Consider the following 9,577-nt stretch of genomic DNA (forward strand, 5'->3'; position numbering starts at 1 on the left):
TTATAGTTGGTTTATTTATTGGATAATTGTTAAATGACTAAACGATCTTAGAGTTTGTTGAGTTCTTGCATATGAGAAATGCGAAGGAGACTCTCAAAATTGGAACTCTCTATTGACTCTCTACCACCTCATATTTTTGGCACAATGTTATATAATGTTGACATGAGAATTAAAAAGTGACTTAAAAAATTTACTCTTTGAATCATGGTGCAACGTTGCATGATAAAAAAGAGAGTCAGTAATGTAGAATAAAAATTCAAATAAGAAGATTGCTAGCATTCATTTTTAAAGATTTGAACACGTAACCTCCCCAAATAAACTGAAAACAATATGCTAGCAAATGATCGTTTGCATAACCCTTTGGTTTGAAATTCAACAATTCACCATGGATGTCATTTAATTTTGACATGTAAAAATTTGACGTGTGTACAAATACATTGTAACAACAGTCATAAGAATTTATGAACATGTCCATTTTATGATTTTCGCAGATGTATAATAAGTGAATTATTGTTTCATGACAGCTGGGAGAGAGGCAATTGTCATATGAATTTCTTTGGCAATCCACCATTGAAGATGTGATCTTATTATATCAGCTGTCCCTGAATTGTCAACGGTCTATCTTTCTTTCCAAACCAAAGTTGTCGGGTCAACTAAGAAACCTAAGTATTTTAATTTTTTTTTCTAAGTCTTTTAATTTACTTTGATTTTTCATTGGGCCAACGGTCCATCTTCTCTGATAATTTTTGTATAAATTTCTTTGGATAAAGTATGCAATCTCAGAATAACGATGCAAGCCTTGAGAAGCTTTTTTATGTGCTTGCTCTTCTTATTCTCCCTTCTAAGAATCTCAGCTGCAACTGCACTGAGCACAATCACTCCGAGTCAATGTATAAGAGATGGCGAAACTCTGGTTTCTGTAGGTGGAAGCTATGAACTGGGATTCTTCAGCCCAGGTAAATCGAAAAGCCGGTACGTGGGAATATGGTACACTGATTCTACTGATGCAGTTGTGTGGGTAGCCAACAGAGAAACACCACTTGGTGATTCTTCGGGACTTTTGAAGCTCACCGAGCAAGGAGTTCTGGTCCTCCTTCTCAATAGCTCAAACAGCATTGTGTGGTCATCGAATTCTTCAAGAATCGCGGGGAATCCAGTGTCGCAACTCTTGGATTCTGGAAATCTTGTGGTGCTAGACGGAAACGAAACTAACCCGGATAACTTCTTGTGGCAGAGTTTTGATTATCCTTGTCACACATTTCTACCGAAAATGAAGATTGGTTGGGACTTGGTTACTGGTTTAGATAGGTATCTCTCGTCTTGGAAGAGCACAGAAGATCCTGCTCCAAGAGAGTTTTCGATACGAATGGATTATCGTGGCTTACCACAACTTCTTCTTATGAAAGGAGCTAAGATACAGGCTAGAGCAGGGTCATGGAATGGCCTTTATTTGACAGGACTAGGATATGGTGTCAGAGAACCAAATCCAATGGCTGGGACTGAATTTGTGTTGAACAAGGAAGAGGTCTATTTTGAGTACAGCCTCCGAAACATGTCAGTGTTCTCGAGATTTGTATTGAACCCATTAGGGGTCGGAGAGCGGTTCCCATGGGTGTACCAAACACGGAGTTGGGAACTTGCCTCTACATTCCTAGCAGATCGGTGTGAAAGTTATGCCTTGTGCGTGATAGAATTTCTGATCTGAATAAATAATTCACACACACTTACAGGCCTTACGGGAAGGCTTTGTTATATACACTACAACATACAAACTTTACAATTTAAAATACAACTGACTGTACGCCACACATGCAGCAGCACAGCAACAGCACACAACAGCACTCGAAGCAATAGCACAGCAATAATAAAATGTCCTCCCTGCTGTCCATGAGTCAGCAATCACATGTCCTCCTTGCTATCTTTCCTTTATGGCAATGATGACTATAGAGCTGGATTCTTGTAACTCGGACTTGGTCTAATAGCCCCCCGCAAGCTGACAGGCCGAGAAACAACTGGAAGCTTGGACACCAAAAACTTGAAACGCGAGGAAGACAAGCCCTTTGTAAACAAATCAGCGAGTTGATCTTGAGAACAAATAAAATGTATCAGAAGCTGCTTTCGAACCACCTTCTCACGGACATAGTGATAATCGACCTCTAAGTGTTTTGTCCGCGAATGAAATACTGGATTGGAAGCTAAGGCTATGGAAGAGACATTATCGCACCATATGTGGGGAAAAAGAAGATGCAGATGAAGGTCTTTGAATAATGACCTGAACCAAGATAGCTCAGCAGCCGTGTAGGCTAGTTGCCTATATTCAGCTTCTGTACTTGACCGAGAGACAGTCTTCTGTTTCTTTGAGCTCCAAGACACCAGATTGGACCCCAAATAAATACAAAAACCTCCTGTAGAGTGACGGGTATCAGGATTGCCCGCATAGTCGGCATTAGAAAAAGCATGCAGTTGCATATCTCCAGGTTTATAAACAAGACCATGATCATACGTGGCCTTTAAAAATCGCAGGATACGTTTCACTGCCATCCAATGAGTGTCCTTGGGGGAGTGCATAAATTGGCACACCTGGTTAACAGCATATGAGAGATCCGGTCTCGTGATGGTTAAATATTGCAACGCACCAACGACACTACGATATTGCTCAGGATGTTTGTAGGGTTCACCAACATAAGCACTCAATTTTTGGCCTGCAGAAACTGGAGTGGAAATTGGCTTGGCATCTTTAAACTTCGTTCGCTCAAGCAAGTCCAGAGCATACTTGGATTGAGTCAAATGCAGGTTGTGACCAACGTAAGTAGCTTCAACGCCCAAGAAATAACTAAGGGGACCCAAGTCTTTCATGGAAAACAAAGTGCTAAGCTTCGTGATCAACCATGCCATTTGAGTAGTGTTGTTTCCTGTGAGCAATATGTCATCCACATAAATAAGCAAAATCAAATAAACTCCTCTTTGATTAAAAACAAACAAGGAGTAGTCACACATGGATTCTTGGAACCCTAACTGAAGGAGAAACTCAGAAAATCGTTGAAACCAGGCCCTAGGCGCCTGTTTTAAACCATATAAACTACGTTGCAGTTTACAAACATAGTTAGGATACTGGTTATCAACAAAACCTGGTGGTTGCTTCATGTACACATCCCCATTCAAATACCCATGCAAAAATGCATTCTGAACGTCCAATTGTCGAACATGCCACCTCCGTGAAACTGCCAGACTCAACACAAGTCTAATGGTACTATGCTTGACAACTGGACTAAAGGTCTCTGTATAGTCGATCCCGGATTGTTGATGAAAGCCATTAGCCACAAGCCTAGCCTTATGGCGCTCAATCGAGCCATCTGCACGCCGTTTAATCTTGAAAACCCACTTGTTTGGCAATAAGTTCATGGCACAATGGTAAGGCACAAGAGTCCACGTACCACAGCACTGCAAGACACTGAATTCTTGAGCCATTGCATTCCTCCATTCTTTCTGCTTTATGGCCTGACTAAAACATGTTGGTTCTGCCACCAGAGTGTCAGTATTAACATACAAAGCATATTTCGGGTTTGGCTTTTGTATCCCAGCTTTAGACTGAGTGGTCATAGGATGGATGAGAGGGGGGTCAGGAATCAGCACGGGATGACAGGGTTGTGACGGAGTCGGGTTCACAGGGACAGCAGCAACTATTTCTTGCTTATCTTGGTTTGGGAGAGGTTCACGAGAACTGGAAATGGGGGCAAGATTGGGAGTAGGAGCAGGTGATTCATTTAGTGGTGGAGTATCTGGGAACCTAGTTGTAGTGGCGGGTTGGACATTGGGTGGGGCTAGACTGTGGTTAGTTGGTGTACCAGGGAGAGGATCTGAAAAATGAAAAAGAAGCTCAGAGGATGGAGAGATACCTTTTGTGCAGACGTTTTCCTTGAGAGATGTAAGTTCTTGGAAGGGAAAGGAATCCTCATCGAATAATACATGGCGAGACAAATACACTCGTCTCGTGGATAAATCCAAACACTTGTATCCTTGGTGATTCAACGAATATCCTAAGAAAACACATGACTTAGACTTGGGTTGAAGTTTGTGTTTGGCATAGGGTGTCAACCAAGGAAAACATTTACACCCAAAGACTTTAAAGGATGCATAAATCGGTTTTCGATGAAATAGCTTTTCATATGGAGATTTGTTTGACAAAACCTTAGTTGGTAGCCTATTAATTAGATATGTGGCTGTCAAACAGGCATCAAACCAATATTTGTCAGGGATGTGGGCATGGGAAAGCATGACAACACTAGTTTCGACTATGTGGCGATGTTTTCGTTCTGCCATTCCATTTTGCTCAGGATGTTTAGGGCATGAAAACCGTTGGGAAATACCTTGAGTTGCAAGAAACTGTTTAAAGGCTTGACTCTTATACTCACCACCTTCATCACATTGAAGGGTTTTAATGAATGTGTTAAACATTTTTTCAACCTGCGCCTTAAATGTAACAAAAATGCCAAAAACTTCAGATTTGTTTTTCATGGGAAAAATCCAAGAATAGCGAGAATAATCATCGACAAACAAAACATAATAACAAAAACCTTCAATTGATAAAACTGGTGAACACCACACATCGGAATGCAAAAGTTCCAAAGGAGAGTGAGACACAGACTCAGACTTGCTAAAGGGAAGTTTGGTACTCTTGCCCAAAGGACAAGAATCGCAAAACATTACATCGGCAGTACCATGACTTGGTACTTGATTATTTGAAATTAAAAACTTAATAATTGAAGACGCAGGATGACCAAGACGAGAATGCCATTTTTTGGCTGAGACTCTAACACCTAAGAACGTTGAAATAGGATACTAGGATAATCCACCGCCACCTGGAAATGGGTATAACCCATTCTCACATCTCCCTTGGAAAAGCGTCTTCTGGGTCTTGAGGTCCTTGACAAGGAAAAAAATTAGGAAATATTAGTAGGTAGCAATGGTTATCAAGAGTGAATTTATGGGCAGAAATAAGGCTGGTGGAGGCGGATGGACAATGAAGGATATTGTTTAGTTTAAATGAGCAAGCCTTAGTACTGATTTTATTCGAACCATAATGTTTAATGGAAATGCCAGTATCATTACCTACACCACCGATATTCTCATTACCATTGTACTCCTTCGGATTTACCAGATTTTGAATATCAGGAGTGACATGGGCATTAGCTCCTGTGTCCAGTAACCAGGTGCCATTTTGTTGTCGATTCAAAGTAATTGGTGAAGAGGCCATAGCAGTAAGACATTTGGTTGGAATACGTCCTTCATAAGCACCATTCATGCGCTGATAACAATCTAAAGCAGGATGGCCAGGCTTACCACAAATTTGACAAGTGATTCGCTCTCCACTTGTATTGAAGCGTTCCCCATTAACGGCAGGATTACGCTGATTAGTGTTGCGAGGAAAGAAACCTCTCTGGTTGATAGGAGAAGCACCACCTCGATTGGACGGAAAGCCACCACGTCCATTTCCACGAGAACGTCCACCACGTCCTCTTGCAGCTACAAAAGCATTGACTGGAGTAGCTTCCACCACAGGTACAGCTTGTTCCATCATGCGCTTCTCCGTGGTCAAAAGGAGGGCTTCAAGGGTTGGGTACGTGATCGGAGTATCACGTGCCTGAGCTGCATTGACAGTCATCTCGAATGCAGGTCCAAGGTTATTAAGAATAATTTGAACCAGTTCATTATCACTTATTGGTTGTCCGGCGAGAGCAAGATTATCGGAAATAGCATTGACACGATCCAAGTAATCAGCTACTGAGAGATCGCCTTTTTTGGTCAGGAGCAATTCATTGCGCAGAAAGAGAATGCAATTCTGAGAAGTGGATGCGTAACGCTGCTCAAGAGCCTCCCATGTCGCACGAGATATGCGTTTACTGGCAATAGTTGCTAGAACGAAAGCAGTCAGCGAGCCATTGATCCAACTCAGAACCATTTGATCGCGTTGCACCCATGTAACATACTCCGGATTGACAGCAGTATTTCCAGCCAAGTGTTTCGGAGGACAGTCCAGGAGAGCCGTCGACGTAACCCATCAGGTCACGACTCTTCAGTATTGGCAAAATTTGCGCCAACCATAGAGGATAGTTGGCACGATCAAGCTTAATATTCACTATGGTAGTCATGGAAGAGGATAAGGGATTGACGAATGAAGTTGCAGGAGGGGGAAGAATAGGGTTGATATTATTAGTTTCAGCCATGGAAACAGTGATGCGGAAGAAAAAAAAAACAAGGATCTTTTGTCGTTAGACAGAAAGGCTCAATACCATGATAGAATTTCTGATCTGAATAAATAATTCACACACACTTACAGGCCTTACGGGAAGGCTTTGTTATATACACTACAACATACAAACTTTACAATTTAAAATACAAGTGACTGCACGCCACACATGCAGCAGCACAGCAACAGCACACAACAGCACTCGGAGCAATAGCACAGCAATAATAAAATGTCCTCCCTGCTGTCCATGAGTCAGCAATCACATGTCCTCCTTGCTGTCTTTCCTTTATGGCAATGATGACTATAGAGCTGGATTCTTGTAACTCGGACTCGGTCTAACAGTGCGGTCCATTTTCTACTTGCAGTAGCAATGGTAACTCTCCAAAATGTGCATGCTTGAAGGGATTTGTACCAAAATCTTCGAAAGATTGGAATTCGGGATACTGGTCTGATGGATGTGTTCGAATGACTCCGTTGGCCTGCAGCGATGGAGATGGCTTCATAACGTACAGTGGGATTAAACTGCCAGACACTTCAACCTCGTGGTTTGATAAAAGCATGAGTCTTAAGGAATGCAAGGGATTATGTTGGGGAAACTGCTCATGTACTGCGTGTGCAAATCTAGACATCAGGGAGGGAGGAAGTGGCTGCGTGCTTTGGTTTGATAACCTCACCGACATAAGAGAATTCACTCTCGACGGTGGTCAAGACCTCTATATACGGGTGGCAGCTTCGGAACTAGGTACGTCTTAGACCTTTGTCTGCAATTATGCAAAGTGGGTTTAAATAAGTTAGTGTTGGAACCACAGTTACTGCAACACTACGAGATCACATGAAAAGTTTGTTTTATATGGATATTTCAGATCATGTTAAGAAAAAGAGCAATTTCAACAAGAGACAGCTACCTGGAATTCTCCTCAGCTCTGCAGTTTTCTCATGGGACTGCTAACAGTTGGAGTAATATTGTACATACAGAAGAAGAAACTCAAAAATGAAGGTAACCATTTTCAGACACATTAAAAATGCATCAGATAAGGTGGTATTTAATTTCGATAGTGTAGCTAGCTGTTCGCATCTTTTTATCCATGCTGAAGAGATCTCCTACTATTTCAGGATACAGAAGAAAGGATTGCAGAGATGAGTTGTTGAAAATCAATGTCAAAGTTAGGTATGGAAAATTAGGCAATGTTAGGCATGGTTGAATAAAAATAAATTAGGTGCAATTAATGTGTTTTGTGTGGTAATAAATAATCTTAGTTTAATCATTTGGTTTGCTATAAATACCCAAGTTCTCAAGCATTGTAAATCATCCAAGGAAAAACAAAGCCTAGAGCTAAATAAGAAAAGCTTTGCTAATTAGTTTGTTTTGTGAGCTTTCTTTAAGAGTGTGTTCTATTTTCTTCTTCTTGGTGTTCTATTTTCTTCTTCTTGGGATCATTAGAGTTATCTTGGATACTCTTCTTATTCAACATGAGTACCTCGGAGAAGACGGGGAAGAGATGGAGTTACCACTGTTTGACTTGACCACCATAGCTAAAGCCACTGACAACTTTTCAAGCTGCAACAAGCTGGGAGAAGGTGGCTTTGGACCTGTGTACAAGGTAACATAAATTCATGCAATCAAAATTAGCTAAATTGCTGTACAAAATTTGTCTTTTCGAAATGATGGTCCATAGGGTACACTGCTAGGAGGAAAAGAAATTGCAGTAAAGAGGCTTTCAAAGAATTCCGGACAAGGAATGAGAGTTCAAAACTGAAGTTACACTCATAGCCAGACTTCAGCATCGCAATCTTGTTAAGCTTCTCGGTTGTTGCATTCAAAAGGACGAAAAAATTCTAATATATGAATTCATGCCCAGCAAAAGCTTGGACTTTTATATTTTTGGTATGATCCTTCATTTTCAACCTTATTTACCTAGGATTCAATGTGCCATTGAAATAACAGGCTTAAAGTTTTTTTTTTTTTTTTTTTCAGATCAGGAGGGACAAAAATTGCTCGACTGGTCTAAGTGCTTCCACATTATCGGTGGAGTTGCCCGAGGGCTTCTTTATCTTCACCAAGACTCTAGATTAAGGATTATACATCGAGATCTGAAACCTAGCAATTCTATTAGATGATAATATGAACCCGAAGATTTCAGACTTCGGCCTGGCTAAAACATTTGGTGGTGATCAAAGTCAAGCCAACACAAACAGAGTGGTTGGAACCTAGTAAGCATGCTTATATTTGTTTTGTAGTTTATAATTTTCATTGTTCTATTTTTGAAATTCTTTCTGACTGGTCACTGCATATTTATCTGGCAGTGGTTATATGTCTCCAGAATATGTAGCAAATGGAATCTTCTCGATGAAATCTGATGTGTTTAGCTTTGGAGTCATACTGCTCGAGATGTTGAGTAGGAAGAAGAACAGGGGATTTCGTCATCCAAATCACGACCACAACCTTCTTGGACATGTAAGTATAACAAACGAGGTGATGGTATTTTACTTTAAAAAAAGAGTGAATTAGACGGTGCTCTTCGAAGCACGGTCTTCTAATGACATGCATTTAACAGTAAAGAAGGTCTGCAGTAAAACCCCCCACTAACATATCATACATGTTTCAATTTGTTTGAAGGCATGGATACTATGGATTCAAGATAAACCACTAGAACTGATCGATAAAACGTTTTGTGATTCGTGCAACATGTCTGAAGTGGTAAGGTGTCTTCACGTGGGGCTATTATGTGTGCAAAGAGTACCTGAGGATAGACCAAGCATGTCATCTGTGGTTCTGATGTTAAGCAGTGGTGATGTCTTGCCGCCTCCAAAGCAGCCTGGTTTTTACACTGAACGAAGCATCCAAGAATCACCATTGAGGACGCTTCCATGTTCAGAGAATACTTTCACCACTACGATGATGGAATACTTTCACCACTACGATGATAGAAGCTCGGTAGATCATCATTGAAGTGCTTGTTAGTCCTTCAATCTACCATCACAAAACGTGTTCAGAAGGTTGACATGAAGCTTATAGTCTTTGCTGGCAAACAATTAGACGTGCAATTATAACTACGCATGAAAAATATTTATGATTACAAGTTTGGTAGTTCCTAAATCATAACAAAGAATTGATTTGGGGTTGTTAGGTTGTTGAAGGAAATTGAAGTTATAGCTAAAGTTGTGCTTATTATTTATTAATTTTAAAGAATTGACATATTTGGCTAATATCATATAGTATTAACAAGAAATATGGCCCGCGCGTTGCTGCGAGATTAGAAATTGTATGAAAAAATATGTTCTAAAGCTATAATATATTGTTAGGGAATGTTAATGTTATCTACACTAAAA

At 40.6% G+C, this 9,577-nt stretch overlaps 1 pseudogene; it reads left to right on the forward strand.

Moving 5' to 3' along the window:
* Positions 1 to 768: 768 nt before the first annotated feature.
* On the forward strand, positions 769 to 9,577 carry LOC103946058 (annotated as a pseudogene).

This window comes from the organism of the source record quoted next, unplaced genomic scaffold, assembly GCF_019419815.1.
Source record: "Pyrus x bretschneideri cultivar Hongxiangsu unplaced genomic scaffold, Pyrus_bretschneideri_v1 Contig50, whole genome shotgun sequence".
In the NCBI taxonomy this organism is placed as follows: Eukaryota; Viridiplantae; Streptophyta; class Magnoliopsida; order Rosales; family Rosaceae; genus Pyrus; species Pyrus x bretschneideri.